We start from the raw sequence: 24,533 nt of genomic DNA on the forward strand, positions 1-24,533 counted from the left end.
CGGCAGTGGCATGGGGCCACTGCTCAGTACGATGCTTTTCCGATAACCTAGCCACTTGCCATATCATTAACAATGGAAATTCATCCTCGCTGGCTATTATGAGTTTCATTAGGAGACTGACTTGGTTAGCAGCCTGTAATCATTTTTATTTGGTTTGTTACCATGTTCCTGGAGTTTTTAATACCACAGCTGACCAGTTGTCTCGTTTTAAATTCCAGGCATTCCGAGAAACGCTACCCACTGCCTCACGTACAGCCACGGCCATCCCTTGCTTCCAGGAGCTAGTCATGGGTTAAATGAATTACTGGTCCATAGCAGAGTCCTGACCACCTTAGCCCTTTCAACCAATACCCGTCAAGCATATGATAGGGTTTATCTTTGTATAAGAAATTCATGGCTGAACATACAATTCATATTATGTTTGACATTACATCATTGGTAGCATTCGCTACTTTTTGCCACCTTAAGCTGCAGCTGTCCCATAATACTATCAAGCTATATTTAACGGGTATTCAACACCATATGTATTCATATTTCCCAGACAACACCAGTTTTCTTTCTTCTTACCCAATCAAGACCATACTTAAAGGCATACACAAAGCCAGTGGTCATACTCTGCATCAAAGGTTACCCATTGATTAACCCCTTAAGGACTGGACTTTTTTTGCGATGTTGTACATTTGCGACCAGGCATCTTTTTGACACTTTTGTGGTGTTTGTATTTAGCTGTAATTTTCCGCTCTCTCATTTACTGTTCCTATACAAATTATATATTGTTTTTTTCAGGACAAAAGGGGCTTTCTTTACATACCATTATTTATATAATCTCATGTAATTTAATTTTAAAAAATTGAAAAAAAATACACGTTTTTTGAATTTTATGTGAAAAATCTTTTACTCATCTACAAAAGCGAATGAAAAAAAATGCTAAATAGATTCAAAATGTTGTCCTGAGTTCAAAAATACCCAGTGTTTACATGCTTTTTGCTATTTTTTTGCATGTTATAGGGCTAGAAGTACAAGTAGGATATTGCGGTTTCAAAACATACATTTTTAAAATGTATCAAAAGTGACATTGTAACACTATTATCTGTCATAAATTGCTAAATAACACCCCACCTGTACATATTTTTTTAAAAGTAGACAACCCAGGGTATTCAATATGGGGTATGTCCAGACTTTTTTAGTAGCCACTTAGTCACAAACACTGGCCAAAGTTAGCGTTCATATTTGTTTGTGTGTGAAAAAAGTAAAAAACTAAATTGAACGCTAATTTTGGCCAGTGTTTGTGACTAAGTGGTTACTAAAAAAGACTGGACATACCCCATTTGCAATACCTTGGGTTGTCTTCTTTTGCAAATGGTATGCCATCATGGGGGTAATTCTCATTCCTGGGCTACCATACGCTCTCAAAGGCAACGTAACCAACCTGGCCATTTTCAATGTAAAAATATTTGACCCATATATTTGACCCTGTAACTTTCAAAAACGCTATAAAACCTGTACATGGGGGGTCCTGTTCTACTCAGGAGACTTTGCTGAACACAAATATTAGTGTTTCAAAACTGGAAAATGTATCACAACAATTATATCATCAGTAAAAGTGCTGTTTGTGTGTGAAAAATGCAAAAAAAGTCACTTTCACTAACAATATCATCGCTGTGATATGTTTTACTGTTTTGAATCACTAATATTTGTGTTCAGCGAAGTCTCCCGAGTAAAACAGTACCCCCCATGTACAGGTTTTAGGGTGTCGTAGAACGTTACAGGGTAAAATACAGTGATAGCAAATAAAATTCTCTGGACTTTCGGCCTGGGTTGGCAGGCCTGTCCCTTAAATTGCAATCAATAAAATAACTTAATTATGTAAAAATATTACATAAATACGCACGTAGAATTTAAATATATATGCATATTTATATATTTGAAGTCTACGTGTATATTTATATAATTATTTATGTAATTTTGTATATCGACATATGAATAGTTCGCATTCTTTTTATTTATTTATATATACATAGATATATATACAATTTCATTCTAAGTGTATTTTGATATAAATATATATATATTAATATCAAAATACAGTTAGAATAAAATTTCGTATAGATATATAATTTTTTTTTTTTTATTATTTTTAATTTTTTTAATTTAATTTAAATTATTTATTATTCGTATTTTATAATAATATATATATACAATATATAGTTATTATATATATTATATATATATATATATATACGTGTGTAAATTAATTATAAGTGTATTTTTATATTAATATATGTACATATTAATATAAAAATACACTTAGCATGACATTATATATATGATATATAGACATATATTATATAGGTATAATATATGTCTATATATCATATATATACACATATATAATAATATATTTTTTTTTATTAACTATAACTTTACATTTTTTTATGATTTTACACATGCAGGGAGACTGCCTGTCAGCACAGACAGTCCCCCTGCAGGCAGAGACTAGGACACCTATTGTGACCATGTGGTCGCCCTGTTGGGCGATCACATGGCCCCAGGGGTCCTAAACCGCCATGGGGAGACTGTCTGGGCTGCAGGCAGTCTCCCCACACCGGGAGCACCGCCGATCGCCGCCGGGGGAACGACGGCGATCGGGTAAGTACATTTTAAATTTAGGACGGTTCAGGACCGTCGTCGGTCGGCAAGGGAAAAATGCCGATGACGGTCCTGAACCGTCCTGCGTCCTCAAGGGGTTAACAGCTGTTCAAGGACTTGCTAGATGCAACCCCTTTTGAAACTATCACCAACACGGTCATTAAAGCTACAATCTACCTGGCCTTTTTTAGGTTAATTAGACCATGCAAATGACCATCCATAGCAAAAATCACTCCCATGAATGCCTCAAAAGCTCCTACTTGGCTAGACACCACGATCATTTAGTACTGTCACTACCCGGTACCAAGACTAGTCAGCTGGGACAACTGGTTCAGATCACATATTACCCTACGCAAAACAGATGTTGCCCAGTGAAGGTTTTTTTGAGGTTTATCTCCTCACCCTACCTACACCATCAGACACACCACATCAAAGTTCATGTTGTACGTACGATTGTTACTAACAAGTCTGGGTTTAAATCCTAGTAGATATTCCGGACACTCATTCAGGATAGGGGCCGCATCTACAGCCTCCACTCAGGACATACAAGTCCATGTTATTAAATCACTAGATCGATGGAAGTCATCCGCCTTCTCAGTATACATACCGCAACCCATACAGGAGATGCGGAGGGCTTTTGAAACAATTTCATCTTAAAGGTATTTCTTTGTATTATGTTCATTGTATTAATATTTTATTTGGCAAGATACTTCTTCCTTTTTGCCCACTTTATTTACTGGCCTACCGCATACGTCGGTTCCAGCACACTTCAACCGACTTTGTCCTATAACATGTTGTGTCATTACACGACTTTGCATCAACATATCGATGGTTGAATCGAACACAAATGTTAAGGTTTTGCCTGGAGTTGTGGGAGGGGCATATGGACATATATAAGGGACCCCCCCCTAGCCTACCTCACCGTCATTAATCTGGCGATCTGCATACCCCTCTTTCTACACCCTTTATTAATGATACTCTACTTGAGGGGGCCCACTTAATTTACTGGCCTACCGCATACGTCGGTTCTGGCACACTTCAACCGACTTTGTCCTATAACATGTTGCGTCACTACACGACTTTGCATCAACATACCGATGGTTGCACCAAACACAAATATATATATATATATATATATATATATATACACACACACACACACACCACACTTTTATTTCCTATATATGTAAAATATATTATAATTAAAGCATTTTATAATATATTATATATATATAATGTATATATACACTGAACAAAATTATAAACACAACACTTTTGTTTTTGCCCCCAATTTTCATGAGCTGAACTCAAAGATCTAAGACTTTTTCTATGTACACAAAAGGCCTATTTCTCTCAAATAATGTTCACAAATCTGTCTAAATATGTGTTAGTGAGCACTTCTCTTTTGCCGAGATAATCCATCCACCTCACATGTGTGGCATATCAAGATGCTGATTAGACAGCATGATTATTACACAGGTGTGCCTTAGGCTGGCCACAATAAAGAGCCACTCTCAAATGTGCAGCTTTATCACACAGCACAATGCCACAGATGTTGCAAGTTTTGAGGGAGCGTGCAATTGGCATGCTGACTGCAGGAATGTCCACCAGAGCTGTTGCCCATGACTTGAATGTTAATTTCTCTACCGTAAACCGTCTCCAAAGGCGTTTTCAGAGAATTTGGCAGTACATCCAACCAGCCACAGAACCGCAGACCACGTGTAACCACACCAACCCAGGACCTCCACATCCAGCATCTTCACCTCCAAGATTGTTTGAGACCAGCCACCCGGACAGGTGCTGCAACAATCGTTTTTTTAATAACCAAAGGATTTCTGCACAAGCCTGCATGCTCGTCTTCCTCATCGGGGTCTCGACCTGACTGCAGTTCGTCGTCGTAACCGACTTGAGTGGGCAAATGCTCACATTCGATGGTGTCTGGCTCTTTGGAGAGGTGTTCTTTTCACGGATGAATCCCGGTTTTCACTGTACAGGGCAGATGGCAGACAGAGTGTATGGCATCGTGTGGGTGAGCGGTTTTCTGATGTCAACGTTGTAGATCGCGTGGCCCATGGTGGCGGTGTGGTCAGGCGTATGTTATGGACAACAAACACAGGTGCATTTTATTGATGGCATTTTGAATGCACAGAGATACCGTGATGAGATCCTGAGGCCCATTGTTGTGCCATTCATCCATGACCATCACCTCATGTTGCAGCATGATAATGCACGGCCCTGGTGTCACCGGGCTGGCGGGCGCGCGAGGGAGCATTCTCCCCTGAGTGCTGCCCAGCTCCCTCGCGCACCGCAGTGATGCTATGTCATTCCGGCTCCGGCATCAGTACGCGGCGCGCGAGGGACGATCAGTGCTCCCTCGCCGCCTGCAGGACCGGCCGCCCAGCAGCCCCACTGGACCCCAGGGAATCCCCTCAGCACTCCCAAAAGTAGGGAAGCTGGGGGATTACATTTAAAAAAAAAATGTGTGTGCCTGTATGTGTGTTAGTTTTTGTGTGTCAGTGTGTGTGTCTGCTAGTGAGTGTCAGTGTGTTAGTTTTTGTGTGTGTGTGTGTTAGTTTGTGTGTCAGTGAGTGTGTGTGTCTGTTACTGAGTGTGTTAGTTTGTGTGTCAGTGAGTGTCTGTGTCTGTTACTGAGTGTGTTAGTTTGTGTGTGTCTGTTAGTGTGTGTCTGTTAGTTTGTCAGTGAGAGTGTATGTTTTGTAAGTGAGTGTGTATGTCTGTCACGGAGTGTACCTCTGTCAGTAAATGTGTGTGTCTGTTAGCTAGTGTGTATGAGTCTGTTCGTGAGAGTGTTTGTGTGTTTAAAACCCCTTCAGCACTTAAACTTTCTTCAGCGCAGGACTCCCTTGGTGCTTGGGATCCCTCCGCCCCGATCCGCCTCTCAGCTCCAAATGCGCATGCGCGGCAAGAGCCGCGCGCACATTCAAACCGCCCATAGGAAAGCATTACTCAATGCTTTCCTATGGACGTCCAGCGTCTTCTTACTGTAATTATCACAGTGAGAATCGCGGAAGCGCCTCTAGCGGCTGTCATTGAGACAGCCACTAGAGGCTGGATTAACCCTCAGTGAAACATAGCAGTTTCTCTGAAACTGCTATGTTTTCAGCTGCAGGGTTAAAACTAAAGGTGATACCGGAGAAACTGACGGAAGCCAAGCACAGAGAGATGGACACAGGTTTCTTAAGGAAGGTCGATTCACCGACCGGGACTCAGAGGGACTAATGTCACCAAAAACAGCTAAAATCTGAGTCCTGATCGTACAGTGTAGGTCCCTTATATAGACATATACCTCCTCCTATAATCGGTTCCACCTACATGTACTCTAACCCAATCAACAGAATAAAGACTAACTTTCCTGTTTGACCACTTGGCTTGCCCAGCACAATGGAGGAGGGGAATACTCGTATATCTTGTATTTCTGCACATGCTCCTTACACTATTGATTGTATTGTTGCCACGTGCAACCAACCGACCGATACATCAGCATATGCACATGTACATACCACGTGGCAATCTCGGCCTACTAAATTTATTTTTACCGAGATTCCACCACATTCCCCCCTTTGATGCTTCTGATATTTCATAATCCCAGATGCATCACTTAATCAGGGTTTGCTTACACCTCAAGTTGCCATAAACCAGACTAGACTTTGCGACTCTCTAGAGAGAGTTCCTGTACTCTCTCTTCCTGTACGTGTTCTCCTTGATTTAAAGCCTCGTACCTGCAAACAGCCATTATCTGTGCAGCGGCCTTTCTCTCTGCTATATTCTCTATAATGCTCTGCACAGACCTAACTACCAAAGGAATCAGACACGGCAGGAGGAGGCACAGCATCAAGATTAGCATGACTCCACCTACCAGTGCCTTGAGTTCTCCAAACTGCTCGTACCAATTACCAAACCAACTACTCGGATTATACCCTTTCCATACTTGAGTAGGCACATGTGCTAGTTTAACCATATGGCTAGTAAGCTCAGCTATTGCTTGCCCTTCATCATCTATTTGAAGACAACAATTGCTTAGATTAAACTTCCCACATACACCTCCCTCTACTGCCAATAGGTAATCCAAGGCTAATCTATTCTGGTAAACGGCTGTCCTCATCTTAGTGTTATGCTTTGCTAGGAGATTAAGCGCTTGCGATGTTTCATTGGTAATTATCTCAACCACTGCCTGTAATCTTATGATACGGTTAAGCATGTATATTGGGGTTCTGTATCCATAAGTAACATCCTCTGCCCACGTAGCTGGCCCATAATAATCTATAATACGCTGGGGAGGCCACTCATTATCTTCCCAGGTACCTATCTCTAGGGGTCCCCTTTTCTTTCTATGATTTACATCATACACTTTAACTCCCAAAGTCTCTCCTGTTTCAATTGGCAACAAGAAGAAGGATGGTTTGAGCATACCTAATACACATGCCCCTTCCCAGTCCTGTGGTAACTCCAAATAGGCTTTCTTACCACAGATCCAGTACAAATTTGCTGGGGCTTTCCAAATAGATGTAGCAGATAGGTCAAACCACACATCCTTTAAACTGGTATAAATTGCAAACGGAGTAGGTGGTTCTGAGACATTTGAAGCTGACCACCAAGTTGTATCTTTTGTATCATCATTATAAGCTTTTTGCCCTAGACAAGTCAATTCTCCTACAGATGTATTAAACATTATTCCTTTCCTTGCTATGCAAACATAACCTATAATGGAGGTCTTTAATCGCCACTCAGATTTACCTCTAACACTCACTTGATAATCAGTTTGAGAAGATATTAACTGTTCAACTGTCTCAGAACCGGAATACATTACCTGCTTTGCTTCCCATGGCCATTGGTCTCCCATATTAGTACCTCCACACACATAGCAGTTGGTTACATTAAGACTACCAGCAATGCTTTCGGCTAGATCTATACATAAGTTTTTCGCATTATGGGGGATCTTATTTTCCACACTCATCTCCTCATAGAAGGAATGAAAGACCTGATGAGTCTGGGTTGCCACAGTATCGGTCTCTATTCCTATAAATAATATTGTCCCAGGATCCAAACCTGTTCCATATATCTGGAACCCAAATAAGTACTCAAACCTATCTATGAATAGTTCTGGGTCATTGATAAGTATATGGACTGGGTTACACTCCCTAGACTTACAATATGGTTTGGTAGGCAACTTAGTGACGATCATATCCTTATCTACTGTCTGTCCCCAGGTTGCCCACCCCACACAGGACCAATACGGACAATAATTGTATTATTTATTTGGGCATTTTGGATCTATATATTTATACTTACTACTGGGGCAAATATACTTATCATAAGACCCATACGTTCTTTCCCATTTAAGATCGCCACATACATTCCACGGTTTTCTACCACCTGATATCGCCTTACATGCATCAAATAGCAAAACACCTGGAGAATGTACGGTTTCTAGTATGGTCTTATTTATCAGGGTCCCCTGTGAGTCTCCATTCCGAATAGTCAACCAAATTGTACGGGGTTGATACTCAGGGCTAAAACACTTAGGTTCTCCTGCTCCTAAATGGCATACACTATAATCTATGCCTAAGTATCTACACTTAGATACATGTCCTTTACACTCATACTGGGAATGCCAAATAAGGGTCTGGGAAATGCGATTGCCGGTTTTAGTAGTCTTAATGCAAACCTCACAGCCTGGTGTGTCGGTACCTCTACCTTCCTGAATAATTAAAAACACACATAAATACATTATCAAACACATCACTCCTGACATATTCTTCCTAACTCTTCGACCGTGCGATGGCACCTCAGCTTCCAGGATGTGAGGGCTGCAGGGAATGGAGTCCTTCTGATCCTCACTTTCCTTCACAGAGATCCCTTCAAGACACTCTGGCTATGAAACGTAGGCAGGTGGTCAGGCTTTATTGTGGCCTTCAAAACACCTACATGTAGATTTTTGTTGATGTTCCCGTGTAACAGAACTCTTCTCAAAAATCACTTTCAATCCAACTGGGTCACTCTCTTCAACCTGATCTTGCTGGGATTCTTGCAGGATCCTGTGTAGCCTGCCAAGAATCTGCTGCTGCTGGTTTAACCCTGGAGTGATGAATCCACGGAATCACTTCGGCCACCTTTATAGCTGTTGGGGTAGACAAAAGAACAACATAAGGACCCCTCCACTTTGGCCCCAACGGTACACTGTTCCACTCCTTTATCCAAACTTGGTCTCATGGATGATAAGAATGGACAGGTGGATAAATATTCACAGGTAACCTATCTTGTACCCATTTCTGTACCTCCTCCATAGTTTTACCCAACTCCACAACCTGCTGCCGGGTAATTCCTTCTCCCAACTGACTCAAATCCCCCCTTAAGTTACTAAGTACGGGAGGTGGACGCCCATACATAATTTCAAAAGGTGAGAGACCCATCCTTCTGGTAGGTGTACTACGAATGCGCAACAGAGCTATTGGCAAAAGAACATTCCACTTGAGTTGGGTTTCTTGACACATTTTTGCCAATTGGCTCTTAATAGTTCTGTTCATCCTTTCCACTTTCCCAGAACTCTGAGGCCTATATGCCGTATGAAGTTTCCACTTAATACCAAGCATATGAGTCAGTTGTTGTAGGCACTGGTGAACAAAGGCTGGACCATTATCTGATCCTATAGAACATGGTAGTCCATATCGGGGTATTATTTCCCGCAACAGAAATCGCACAACTTCTCCTGCTTTCTCTGTACGAGTGGGACATGCTTCTACCCATCCTGAGTAGGTGCACACAGCTACTAGTAGGTAACGATGTCCGCCGGATTTAGGCATTACCGTGCAGTCTATTTGGAGATCGGACATTTGGAGATCGGCTAGCCACATGGAGCATTCTAAAAAATGCAGACATGCTAGATGTTCTTATTCAGCATTGCCCTCCTACTCCGATGATTAGGAGGGCAATGGTTTCACTGGGCCTTGCCTTGTTTTTGGCACATAAAACACATCTTCGTACAATGGCTTGAGTCAAGTTGGACAATCTTGGTATATAGAAATGCTTCCTAAGAGATTCTTCCATACTATCTCTCCCGGAATGTGTCCCATTGTGATAGTTCTGGACAATTTCTACAGCTAGCGATGCTGGAATAACTATCCTTCCATCTTCTAACTGATACCAATTATTCTCCACATATTTTCCAGCTTCAGTCTTCTTCTTGAGCTGTATAAACTGGAGTCCACTGAGACAGAGGGGTCGGTATGAGAGCAGCTATACACTCCACATATTCCTGTTGTCCCGATTCAGCGGCACGCTTGGCTGCATTATCTGCCATCCGATTTCCTTTCACCACATCACCATCACCTTTTAGATGCGCTCGACAATGTATGATACCAACTTCCTTCGGCTCCCATACGGCTTCCAATAGTTGTAATATCTCAGCTGCGTACTTGATTTCTTTACCCTCTGAGTTCAGTAGTCCTCTTTCTTTATACAAGGCTCCTTGGGCATGAGTGGTTAAAAACGCATACTTTGAGTCTGTATAGATGTTTTCCCTCAATCCTTCAGCCAATTGTAACGCTCGTGTGAGTGCGATTAATTCTGCCTTCTGTGCCGATGTTCCTTTTGACAATGGCCGAGTTTCTATCACCTTGTCTATGGTTGTCACTGCGTATCCTGCGTAGCGAATCCCTTCTTTCACGTAACTACTGCCGTCCGTATAGTACTGGACATCGGGGTTCTGGATGGGAAAATCACAAAGATCCGGTCTGCTTGAGAACACTTCATCCATCACCTCCAGGCAATCATGTTGACTCTCAGTAGGTTGTGGCAAAAGGGTAGCTGGGTTCAAGGTATTGACAGTTTCAAGATGCACTCTCGGGTTCTCACATAACATGGCTTGATACTTAGTCATACGGCTATTGCTAAACCAATGATTGCCTTTATAGTCTAGCAACGTCTGTACTGCGTGCGGGACTCGCACGTAGAGTTCCTGACCCAGAGTGAGCTTGTCAGCTTCGGCTACCAGCAGGGCGATGGCAGCTACGGCTCTTAGACAAGGTGGAAGACCACTGGCCACTGCATCCAGTTGTTTAGACATATATGCAACAGGTCGTTGCCATGATCCCAAGTACTGTGTCAGTACTCCCACAGCCATCCTTCTTTGCTCGTGTACATATAAGTAGAATGGACGTGTATGATCAGGTAGACCTAATGCTGGGGCGCTCATCAATGCCTTCTTAACATCCTCAAATGCCTTCTGCTGTTCGATGGTCCACAGGAAGGGATCGTGTTCTGTGCCTTTTATAGCTGCATAAAGGGGTTTCGCCAATATCGCATAACTGGGAATCCATATCCTGCAGAATCCTGCTGCCCCCAAGAATTCTCGCACTTGTCTTCTATTCTTGGGTGTTGGTATTTGGCATACAGCTTCTTTTCTCTCAGGCCCCATTATCCTTTGCCCTTCAGAGATATGGAATCCCAGATACTTGACAGTTGGCTGACACAACTGAGCTTTCTTCCTGGACACCTTGTATCCTGCCTTCCAAAGAATGTGCAGTAGATCATATGTTGCTTGCTGACATATCTCTTTTGTAAATGCCGCTATCAACAAATCATCTACGTATTGTAGTAGTACACATTCTCCTGGGATGGACTTAAAGTCTAGTAAGTCCTGACTTAATGCTGATCCAAATAGGGTAGGTGAATTTTTAAACCCTTGGGGCAATCTTGTCCAAGTCATCTGGCGTTTCGAGCCCGTTACAGCATTTTCCCATTGGAATGCAAAGATACACTGGCTTTCTGTAGCAATTCGTAGGCAAAAGAAGGCATCTTTAAGGTCCAAAACTGTAACGTAAGTAGCCCGCCCGGAATTAAGGCAAGCAGGTTATAGGGATTGGGCACAACTGGATGTATACTTACTACCGCATCATTGACTGCTCTTAAGTCCTGCACAGGGCGATACTCATCTGTCCCAGGCTTTTGAACAGGCAACAATGGGGTGTTCCAGGGGGAAGTACAGAATTTTAGGATACCATACCTTATGAACTTATCCAAATAAGACTGTATGTTCTTCTTTGCCTTTTGGGGAATATGGTATTGTCTTAGGCTCACTGGATAAACCCCAAGTTTTAGTTCAATCCGTATAGGTGGGATATTGCGAGCAAGTCCTGGTGGGTTACTCTCTGTCTACACTCCTGGTATATTAAACAAGGATTCATCATTCCTAGGGTTTTGGCTGGTCAACACTGTATAAAGTCGCCACTCTTCTTCTTTCGGTATTGATATTGTCATTATACCTGAGGGTCCATTAAACTTCAAGGATATCGTTCCGTTAGGCAGAAATGTTATCTGTGCTTGTAACTTCGATAGCAAATCTCGTCCTAGAAGTTGGACTGGACATTCAGGCATGTAAAGGAACTGATGTTTTACTACGTGGCCTCCCAGTGTACAGAGTCGACTTTTAAGAACCGGTTTAGCAGCACTCCTCCCAGTTGCTCCTATTACAGTGATGAAATTCATGATGAAACCAGGCGTGATCTATATATATATATATATATATATATATATACCTATAATTTGCTTGTTTTAAAAGACACTAGACTTAATGATTAGTCTCTGTCTTTTCCTTAATATGCCCATCTGCTATAGACTTGAGCCTACTCGATTCTACACTCTTAAACACTATATTTTAGTTAATAAACCAGCATGCTAAATTACTAAGTGTTGGAAAGACCGGGTTACTAAACATAAGAGTACTTTTCTATTCTGTATACACTGCTGTTTGTTTGCAAAGTTGTATGTATTAGAAGCTCTTTATTCTTAAGTATCCTGAGTGTCCCTGTAGTGTAAGGGTCTTTATGTATCTGCACGGAATATTAGAGTATCTTAGTTGCTAACAGCAACGGAATAAACGTTCTCTCTCGGCGGTTTCGGCATTAAGCCCCGCCCACTTGTTGCGGATTGGTCGTCTAAGGCATGATGGACAACAGGCACCTTCCAATCCAATCCGTTGGGGGCGTGTGACGTAAACGCCCCCTATCTACGATCGGATTGGCTCTAGAATTCAATGGGAACGGTATAAAGACGCGCTCAGGTAAGCGTCCTTGTTGATAGCCTTTGAGAAAGGCGCTATGTTAAGCGCCGAAACGCGTTAGGCATTAGATGGATTTTTAAACCACTTCACTGTTTTCTTCCACTTTATTTTAGGTGTATTAGTGTAATGGGGAATTTTCAGCGATGATTAACTATTTATTTCTATATTAGCTAGGAAGGACCCGGACTTATTCTTAGTCACGTTAGCAGCATCAAGCACTAGCAGAGATTCTATTCTGGGAAATGTAGGGAGACTACTCTGGGGGATGTTATTCCAAGCACTATTGACTCAGCTATACTACTGAACCAGAGAGTCTTTCTTTCCTCTATATCTGCCTATCGGCATTTATCTCTATACCTATACTCTGCTGCTATATGTTGGACTAAGCTACTTATGGGATTCTAGGCTGCTATATCTCTCTAAGGGGAATAACCCTTTGAGTCCCCTATTGGCTTTCATATATTTAAGTTTAGGGGTTATGTACTTGCATCTTAGTTGCTATTTATGAGCAACTAGCCTTCTCTTATCCCAGTTCCAATTTTAGGTCTCCTTCTTAGTAAGATACATTAATATTTTTTTTCCCCCTTATTTTGGGATTTTATTTGTGTGAATTTCTTTTTGTTTATGTCTAGTATGTACTAATACAATTATGGCTTTTTAGCAGCATCAGTTCACACTGAGATATCCTATTTGAGTATCCTGGACATTTTGTCCTAGGGTTCTCTCTCTCTTTTCTTTTTTGTTAATTCATATATTTAGGGTTATCCCCTACTATTGGATATTCTCAGGACACACTACCCTGTTCCTGTTCTATGGGACTTCCTTGTCGTTCTATTTATCTATTTTATAGAGGATTCAATACCTAATAGTGTGTCAATACATACTCATTGTAATAAGTTAAAGTACCGTTGAAGCTATGGCAAACTTTCTATCACAGCTAAAAGAGTCAAATGCATGGTGTGTAGATGCAGAATCCGTTTTTTCGGATAAGGATAACATTCAATTACCTGAACAAGACAACATTAATTATAAATTTAGGACGTTGACCAACCTCTGTAAACAACAGATTAGGATTGGTTGGGAGGTTACATCACTAAAGAACTATCTGAGCAAATCAATGATTCCTAGAGGCCTAAGGATTCAAACTACACCAAATACACAGATGGATGACCCCACCCTATTAAAAGAATGGGATGAGGCATCCAATGCTTGCTCCAAAAATATATATGGAGATTCTGGTGAAGTTTGAATCAGAAAGATTAAAACAAATTGATGAGAAAGTGAATGTGGCGGTTGAAAATTTACAAAAATGTACAGTAGATCCATCATTCCAAACTCAGGAACAGCGACTACAAGAAAATCTGAATAAATATCAGAATATTATTAAGATCCGAAAACACAAAAAGTTTGTTAGGGACAATGATGATTATAGATCAGGGAGAATCTACAGACATTTTAAAAAGATCACAAGAGTAGACTCCGATTATTGCACTACATCTGAATATGACACTTCCGACACTGATAACGAACAAACCACTGAACCTCAAAATACACAGACAAATAAAAGCATCTTAAAAAAAGGGGTGACTTTTTTAGGACAACCCCCCCGGGAGGGGGAACCACAAGGGCAGTTCAGACAAACTCGCAACAGGGGGAGAACTCGCAGACGGTACTAGAGGGGGATACCAGAATAATCAATATTTCGGACACTCCTCTTACTAAGATACAAAGTCAAGTGATTATGAAGGGTTTGTCTTTTGTCCCAACTCCTCCATTCTGTAAATTCGAATGGATTAAGGACATAAACTTGTTCGGGAGGAAACTTGCCCTTCATAAGTTCTTTAAAGTAAGAGATGAGAAAAAGGCCAAAGACCTAGGCTTCAATACAAAAGAATATCAGTGCCTTTTGGATCTGGTATCGCTTCTCGAATCAAATGACAATGCTCCACCCCCCCCATATACAGATCTACATCCTAAGAGTAAGTTCACCCCCAACTTCCGTGACTTTAAAGACATTGATATGTTTGTTGAATCGACCACTAACATGATTAAGAACCTTAGTGTTGATACTCTAATGGTTAAACCCAGGGAGAACCTTACAAAAAAAGAATGGAAAGCACTATGTGAACTAAGGGAAAATGAACTTATTATTATCAAACCAGCAGACAAGGGGGGGAACATTGTCATTTTGAATAGACCTCACTATGTTCAAATTGCTGAAAACATACTGAATGATGCTAGGACATATGCAATACTTGAGTCGAACCCTGCACCTAAATTTATGTCGGAATACAAAACATTACTAGATAGTGCCTTTGACCATGGGGTCCTTACTAAAGATGAATACAACAGTATTTTCGTTAAAAATCCAGTGATTTCAACCTTCTATTGTCTCCCGAAAATCCACAAACAATATGACACACTAACAGCCAGACCAATTGTATCGGGGACAAATAATTTCATATGCAAAGGTAGCATTTATGTAGATAAAATTCTACGGCCTCATGTAGAGAAACTACCGTCCTACTTAAAAGACACTAAGGACACACTGAAGTGTCTAAAGTCCTTGAGAGTTCCACAGGGTGCCATTCTTTGTAGCCTTGATGTGGAGGCATTGTACTCTTCCATACCTCATAAGAATGGAATAGAACATGTGGGTTATTTTCTTGAAACAAGAGGCCCACAACATTCACGTCACACCACCTTTGTTCTTGACCTGTTACAATTCATATTGACCCACAATTTTTTCCTGTTTAATAATAGGTTTTACCACCAGGTGGGGGGCACAGCGATGGGTACGCCTTGTGCCCCATCATACGCTAACCTGCACCTGGGTTGGTGGGAAAACCATATTGTACATGCAGAACATTTGAAACATTTTATGGATAACGTCTTTATATGGAAACGTTTCATAGACGATATCCTTATAATATGGACTGGCACAAAATAACTCTTTACTGAGTTTGTGGAAACTTTGAATGTAAATGATTTGAATTTACACTTGACCATGGAGATAGGTACACCTTCACTCAATTTTTTGGACTGCACATTTACCATTACGGAGGGACTACAGATCCACACTACCCTATACCGTAAGCCCACGTCCACTAATAATATGCTGAGTTGGAGAAGTTACCATCCCACTTCACTCAAGAGAGGCATTCACGTGGGGCAGTATCTCAGATTAAAAAGAAACTGTTCCTCGCTCGAGGACTTTATACAGAAAGCTGCCCTACTGAGAGACAGATTTAAAGCCAGAGGTTACCCCAATAGGTGCCTAAAACAAGCTTATCAAAGAGCACTTTCAAGCGAACGTGAAACCCTCCTTGAAGACAAACCAAAATTATGCCCCCAAAAAACAATTAGATGTGTGGCAAACTATGATGCAGGATGGGACACTGCAAAAAAGATTTTGGCCAGATTTTGGCCACTTCTTACTCAAGATCGCCATCTGAGAGATGTAGTCCCCCCACGTGCTTCTATAACTGCCAAAAGGGGTAAAAATCTGAAAGACCTGCTGGTGCCTAGTCATTTGTCTAAATCTAATAGTAACAAAAAGAGCTGGATCAATGTGCAAGGGACCTATCAATGCGGACGTTGTGTAGCATGTCGCTACATAGACAGAGATTCAAAAGTTGTGTCCGATTCCTCTGGTACGCTGAGATTCCCTATTAAACTGTTTTTTAACTGCAATTCTACAGGTGTCGTTTATCTTCTTACCTGTAAATGCGGATTAAAATATGTAGGGAAAACTATACGCCCCCTAAAAAGACGCATTATGGAACACATCCATTCAGTTACCTCTGGAAGAGATACCCCTGTTGCGAGGCATGCTAGGCTACACCATGGTGATACACCAAGATGCTTCAAGTTTGTCGTTGTTGAAAAGGTACAGATGGGTAAAAGGGGTGGTGATTTGGATCTCATTCTAAAAAGAAGAGAATGTCTATGGATTCATAAACTGGACACCCTTTCTCTGAATGGCCTGAATGAAGGCTTTACATTCACCCCCTTTATACCCTAGACTACACAATACAATAATATCATCTTATGAGTATGTACTTGTGTTATATATGCTGTTGCCATGCATATATCTTTAAATACTACATCCTATTCATGAACGTATAAGGACAACTATTCATGATGAAACCAGGCGTGATCTATATATATATATATATATATATATATATATACCTATAATTTGCTTGTTTTAAAAGACACTAGACTTTATGATTAGTCTCTGTCTTTTCTTTAATATGCCCATCTGCTATAGACTTGAGTCTACTCGATTCTACACTCTTAAACACTATATTTTAGTTAATAAACCAGCATGCTAAATTACTAAGTGTTGGAAAGACCGGGTTACTAAACATAAGAGTACTTTTCTATTCTGTATACACTGCTGTTTGTTTGCAAAGTTGTATGTATTAGAAGCTCTTTATTCTTAAGTATCCTGAGTGTCCCTGTAGTGTAAGGGTCTTTATGTATCTGCACGGAATATTAGAGTATCTTAGTTGCTAACAGCAACGGAATAAACGTTCTCTCTCGGCGGTTTCGGCATTAAGCCCCGCCCACTTGTTGCGGATTGGTCGTCTAAGGCATGATGGACAACAGGCACCTTCCAATCCAATCCGTTGGGGGCGTGTGACGTAAACGCCCCCTATCTACGATCGGATTGGCTCTAGAATTCAATGGGAACGGTATAAAGACGCGCTCAGGTAAGCGTCCTTGTTGATAGCCTTTGAGAAAGGCGCTATGTTAAGCGCCGAAACGCGTTAGGCATTAGATGGATTTTTAAACCACTTCACTGTTTTCTTCCACTTTATTTTAGGTGTATTAGTGTAATGGGGAATTTTCAGCGATGATTAACTATTTATTTCTATATTAGCTAGGAAGGACCCGGACTTATTCTTAGTCACGTTAGCAGCATCAAGCACTAGCAGAGATTCTATTCTGGGAAATGTAGGGAGACTACTCTGGGGGATGTTATTCCAAGCACTATTGACTCAGCTATACTACTGAACCAGAGAGTCTTTCTTTCCTCTATATCTGCCTATTGGCATTTATCTCTATACCTATACTCTGCTGCTATATGTTGGACTAAGCTACTTATGGGATTCTAGGCTGCTATATCTCTCTAAGGGGAATAACCCTTTGAGTCCCCTATTGGCTTTCATATATTTAAGTTTAGGGGTTATGTACTTGCATCTTAGTTGCTATTTATGAGCAACTAGCCTTCTCTTATCCCAGTTCCAATTTTAGGTCTCCTTCTTAGTAAGATACATTAATATTTTTTTTTCCCTTATTTTGGGATTTTATTTGTGGGAATTTCTTTTTGTTTATGTCTAGTATGTACTAATAAAATTATGGCTTTTTAGCAGCATCAGTTCACATTGAGATATCCTATTTGAGTATCCTGGACATTTTGTCCTAGGGTTCTCTTTCTCTTTTCTTTTTTGTTAATTCATATATTTAGGGTTATCCCCTACTATTGGATATTCTCAGGACACACTACCCTGTTCCTGTTCTATGGGACTTCCTTGTCGTTCTATTACAGTGATAGTTCTTCCTGAAGGAGGAGCGACTAGGTTAGTCACCACAGAATGTTCAGCACCAGTGTCGATCATGAAAGAACTCCTTTTTCCCCCTATTACTACATCGACCATAGGCTCCGCTCGGCCAAGGGGGATGGAGCCCGGTCGGTATCAATAGTCCTCCATGACAGTGTCAGCCAAACCCACAAAGTCTCTATCTTCTCTTTCTCGGGGTCTCTGCGCTGCTGGGTAATACCTATCCCCATGAACGCTTCCTCTATTATTCCCACCATTTCCTCCAGGGCCTCCTCTTCCTCTCGCTCTGCCTCTATAATTATTACTATATCCTGCCCTTGTTCTATCTCTCTCATATTGTTCCCTCAGTGGACACTCACTTCTCCAATGCCCTTCTTCCTTACAGTATGCGCATTGGTTCCTACTTAAAGGCTCCCTATTCCACTTATTCTCGCTTTTCTCAGTTCCCCTATACACTTCCTTTTCCCTTCAATCTACACCCGCGATAGCTACTGCTAACATGTCAGCTTTCCTTCTCATCTTTCGTTCTTCTTCCTTTTTCGTCTCTGTCTCCCTATTCATATAAACCTTATTCGCTATCTCCATTAGTTGAGTTATAGACATCCCTACAAACCCTTCTAACTTTTGTAATTTTCTCTTTATATATCCATAGGCCTGGCTGACAAAGGCAGAGTTAACCATCCTGGAATTCTCAGGAGCCTCTGGATTAAAGGGGGTATACAACCGGTATGCCTCCAATAATCGATCATAAAAGGCACTGGGCGACTCATCACATCTCTGCAATACCTCAGCCGTCTTTGACATATTGATCGCCCTTTTTCCTCCGGCTTTCATGCCAGCAATAATGGCGTCCCTGTAAGCTCTTAAACGGGCCATATCAGCGCCATTAACATTCCAATTCGGATCTGTGTTTGGATAATGGGCTGCGGCCCATGCTGCCGGGTTGGCCTGATTTTGAGTACGGGCCACTTCTTCAAGCGCTTTAATTGCCACCTGATTTACCCGAGTTCTTTCCTCGTTATTGAACAATGTCATAAGCAATTGCTGGCAATCAGCCCAAGTGGGATTATGCGTCTGGATTATAGAGGTAATCAAATCTGTCATGGCTTGAGGTTTATCTGTGTAAGAGGAGTTATAGGTCTTCCAGTTGAATAAATCAGTAATGGTAAAGGGAACATAGACAAATACGGGATCAGCATATTGTAACTGGCCCTCACCGTTAATATGTGTCGGGCCCGGTGTCAATCGGAGAGGCATTTGATAATGTCGGGGTTGGAGGGTACCGGTCAGTTGTCGGGTTAGTATGGGGCTTCGTTGAGGAAGGTCAGTTATGGGTTCCGGTCGAGGGGTAGTAAGACGAGGGGAAGGGGACGCTTTTTCTTTACTGAAGGGAAGATCAGTGAGTAGAATATTCCGGGCCGGGCTGGGAGGAGCCTGACCAGGAACCAGAAATGATGCCAAATCTGGATAGGTGGGGTTAATAGGGGTAGGTACCGGAAGGGGAGGGTTTAAAGCAAGTGGGATAGACTCTGAGCTAGAGGAGGGGGTAGGTGGAGATAACGGAGCAAGGGGAGTAGTATTACTAGCTGCGCCTCCTCTTCCTCTTCCTGTAGAGGGGGAGTAAGGGGGCGGCATGGGGATCTCTGACTCAGGGGGCGTGTCCAGAATGGGCGTAATCACGGCCTTGGTGGACAAACGAGTTCTGGCCAATAGGAGGCGACATTGCTCCTCGTTGCATACCCTGATCCATTTTGCAAAGTCATCTATGGCCCGCTTCCAACAATCAATATACGGAAACTGGCCGTAAATGTCAGGCCTACCCGATACAGCCACGTGTACGCGCTGCACCAGATTAGGATCAAGACTACCACGTGGAGGCCATGCAGCCACCAGGGTAGGCCATTCCCTACTACATAAAGTAGTCAGGCGTGTTGGGGACATCTTTACTCCAAAATCATGTACATTGTATCCCTTTTTAAAGTTCTTTAACATGCATTCTAAGGGATCAATGATCTTTGAATCCGACGCACCCATACTTAGCAATGGAGCATCGTCTCCAATAGAAGCAAAACAAACACATTTCCAACAGTCACACCCGTTCCCCTTGGCAACAGCACGTGGTACGGTTACTAGGCCAAACGTACACAACAAAACATACAGGGAATTCCCGTACACACACAGCTGTTACACCAATCACTAAATAACTATTACTGTACCTTTTGGTGAAACTATACAATCACCCACGTTATAATTCTCAGTATTTAAATTACCCGTCTATAACATGCCCTAGTAACATCGTCTTTACAAACAGTAGTTATAGTACGGTTAGCATTGGTTAAAGTACAATTTTTAAAGTCACAGTTCAGTTCGTAGTGGTTATGATGTTAAACAACATGAACAACAGTTATTAGTGGTTATTTACAGTATCAGTAATTATAATACATGGTTATGGTACCGTGCGCTATGATACAGTTACACACTATTCACACTCTCGCCAGATGGCAGAGCTCACGCTATCTAGCAAGATATACACTCTACTACAATAAGTTTTAACACATTTACAGTTTCCCAACTAATCTATTGGCCAGTACCTCGAGGAACTACCTAAAACTATTTACATCCGTTTTGGTTAGCCGTCGCTGCCCAAGCACCACATATAGCGAACTAGAGGGCATAATTTACACAAAACCCTCTTAGTCTATCTACTCTATCAATAGTCTAGTGGGTTCCAGATTTACACGCCTTCCCACTTAGCCAAGATAGGTTGAGATCTAGCGGACAGAATATACACCAGGCTCCGCTTAGTCTCCCGGTCCCTCCGACCTAGCGAACGAAATATACACCCTAGATACGCTAGTCTAGACAAGACACCGGTGTCCGGCTTGGGCTATTTACACAGGACCCAGCCCGACTCCAAACCAGGAATAAACGAGCTGACTACAGGGCGTTTAATTACGAGCGGTGCGCCTTTGCTCCTTCCCTCTACCGAGGGGGCCAATTCCATACACAATTCCAGATACAAACCCCTTATGGGCCTACCGCACAATCGGTATCCAATACCCCTGGTGGGTCCACCGTCTAAAACAGTAGTCGTCTTACCTCCTCGTTCCTGAACCTGAGTTCACACTCATCGACGGGGGCACCCCAGCACTTACTACGTAGAGGCCGATGATCTCCTGGACAACAGACCAGTGGCGCCGAGACGAAGGGAGGTCCACGCAGAAGTTCAGGGGTGCAGCCGTAGAGAGCGTGGGCAAAGATAGACCGTCTCGCGCCTCTGTTTCTCAGCTACTGTTGAACGATGAGATTCCCGGCCAATGCACCAAATGATACCGGAGAAACTGACGGAAGCCAAGCACAGAGAGATGGACACAGGTTTCTTCAGGAAGGAAGAGATCTTTATTCGATTCACCGACCGGGACTCAGAGGGACTAATGTCACCAAAAACAGCTAAAATCTGAGTTCTGATCGTACAGTGTAGGTCCTTTATATAGACATATAGCTCCTCCTATAATCAGTTCCACCTACATGTACTCTAACCCAATCAACAGAATAAAGACTAACTTTCCTGTTTGACCACTTGGCTTGCCCAGCACAATGGAGGAGGGGAATACTCGTATATCCTGTATTTCTGCACATGCTCCTTACACTATTGATTGTATCGTTGCCACGTGCAACCAACCGACCGATCAGCATATGCACATACCACGTGGCAATCTCGGCCTACTAAATTTATTTTTACCGAGATTCCACAACAAATGGACCTGGCACCCATACAACTTCATTAAACTGAAGTGATCTGGGTGTCTATAGTGGTCCTTTAAGTGTATGTGTATCTGCATGCACTGGCGTACATACCGCGGTCGCAGGGTGCCCGCCATGTGTTGCGGCCCTGGCCCACGCAGAGTAAGAGTAATGATTTGAACATTTCACTCAAAGGACTTTGCAAATTATAGGAGTTCCAAACTGCGTTAATATATTGCTCCCTCAACTACTATACAAATTCTCAGGATGACGTCAGGATGTTTACAAGATTTACTATAGTCATTTAGTTCTCTAAGGCATGGCTTCTTCAGTGTCGAGTTAGTGTATGATCCTAGAACGCAGAACTTAGGTCTCCGCTATTAGATTGTAGGTCACTCATTCAGACATGCACCAGTAAGTGCATACCTAATTATATGTGTGATAAAAATTAATAATATCAATAACTTACTTTGCTTTTTCCAGTGCTGAGGCTCCCTCAGTGCTGTTTATTTCTTTGCCACTCCTGACATCATGGAGGAGGCATGACACAGCTTGCAAAACCTGCAGTTCTCTTGTCTGCTACCTTTATAAACCCTCCTCAGTGCAGCTCTATTTGCAAGGTAGGTACCTGCCCCTTGAGTTTCAGTCCACTTAGGCAACCAGTTCTGTTACTTCCTGGTTTATTAGCTGACAGCTAGGTGGGTGTAACAAGGTTAATTTATAAAAGTTTCAAAATAAATACAAAGTCCTGCTGTGTAACCCACAATGTACCAACACACTCTAAACACCTGTGTGCTCACCTCTCTTTACACACAAAAATAAAGACTATACATACAAATAGAAGTTAGGTGGAGTGTGGCTGGTTTTCAGGTATATTGTCACTGTAAAAGACAAATAACCATGGCCGAAGCCTAGTGCAATACAGTTTGGTCTATGATAGACAAATATATGATTCTAGTGATGTAGTACTCACAAAGATGGTCCCTTCTAACATCCCCATCTGCACTTGTGGTGAGTGTCTCATATTGGCTCCATCTTTGTGAGTACTACATCACTAGAATCATATATTTGTCTATCATAGACCAAACTGTATTGCACTAGGCTTCGGCCATGTTTATTTGTCTTTTACAGTGACAATACAGTTGCAAGAAAAAGTATGTGAACCCTTTGGAATGATATGGATTTCTGCACAAATTGGTCATAAAATGTGATCTGATTATCATCTAAGTCACAACAATAGACAATCACAGTCTGCTTAAACTAATAACACACAAAGAATGAAATGGTGCCATGTTTTTATTGAACACACCATGTAAACATTCACAGTGCAGGTGGAAAAAGTATGTGAACCCCTAGACTAATGACATCTCCAAGAGCTAATTGGAGTGAGATGTCAGCCAACTGGAGTCCAATCAATGAGATGAGATTGGAGGTGTTGGTTACAGCTGCTCTGCCCTATAAAAAACACACACCAGTTCTGGGTTTGCTTTTCACAAGAAGGATTGCCTGATGTGAATGATGCCTCACACAAAAGAGCTCTCAGAAGAACTACGATTAAGAATTGTTGACTTGCATAAAGCTGGAAAGGGTTATAAAAGTATCTCCAAAGGCCTTGCTGTTCATCAGTCCACGGTAATACAAATTGTCTATAAATGGAGAAAGTTCAGCACTGCTGTTACTCTCCCAAGGAGTGGCCGTCCTGTAAAGATGACTGCAAGAGCACAGCGCAGACTTCTCAATGAGGTGAAGAAGAATCCTAGAGTGTCAGCTAAAGACTTACAAAAGTCACTGGCAAATGCTAACATCCCTGTTAGCGAATCCACAATACATAAAACACTAAACAAGAATGGATTTCATGGGAGGATACCACAGAGGAAGCCACTGCTGTCCAAACAAAACATTGCTGCATGTTTACAGTTTGCACAAGAGCACCTGAATGTTCCACAGCAGTACTGGCAAAATATTCTGTGGACAGATGAAACCAAAATTGAGTTGTTTAGAAGAAACACACAACACTACGTGTGGCGAAAAAGAGGCACAGCACACCAACATCAAAACCTCATCATGGTTTGGGGCCGCTTTGCTGCATCAGGGCCTGGACGGATTGCTATCATCGAAGGAAAAAAATAATTCCCAAGTTTATCAAGACATTTTGCAGGAGAACCTAAGGCCATCTGTCTACCAGCTGAAGCTCAACAGTAGATGGGTGTTGCAACAGGACAATGATCCAAAGCATAGAAGTAAATTAACAACAGAATGGCTTAAACAGAAGAAAATACGCCTTCTGAAGTGGCCCAGTCAGAGTCCTGACCTCAACCCGATTGAGATGCTGTGGCATGACCTCAAGAAAGCGATTCACACCAGACATCCCAAGAATATTGGTGAACTGAAACAGTTCTGTAAAGAGGAATGGTCAAGAATTACTCCTGACCGTTGTGCACGTCTGATCTGCAACTACAGGAAACGTTTGGTTGAAGTTATTGCTGCCAAAG

Source organism: Pelobates fuscus, chromosome 1 (assembly GCF_036172605.1).
Source record: "Pelobates fuscus isolate aPelFus1 chromosome 1, aPelFus1.pri, whole genome shotgun sequence".
In the NCBI taxonomy this organism is placed as follows: Eukaryota; Metazoa; Chordata; class Amphibia; order Anura; family Pelobatidae; genus Pelobates; species Pelobates fuscus.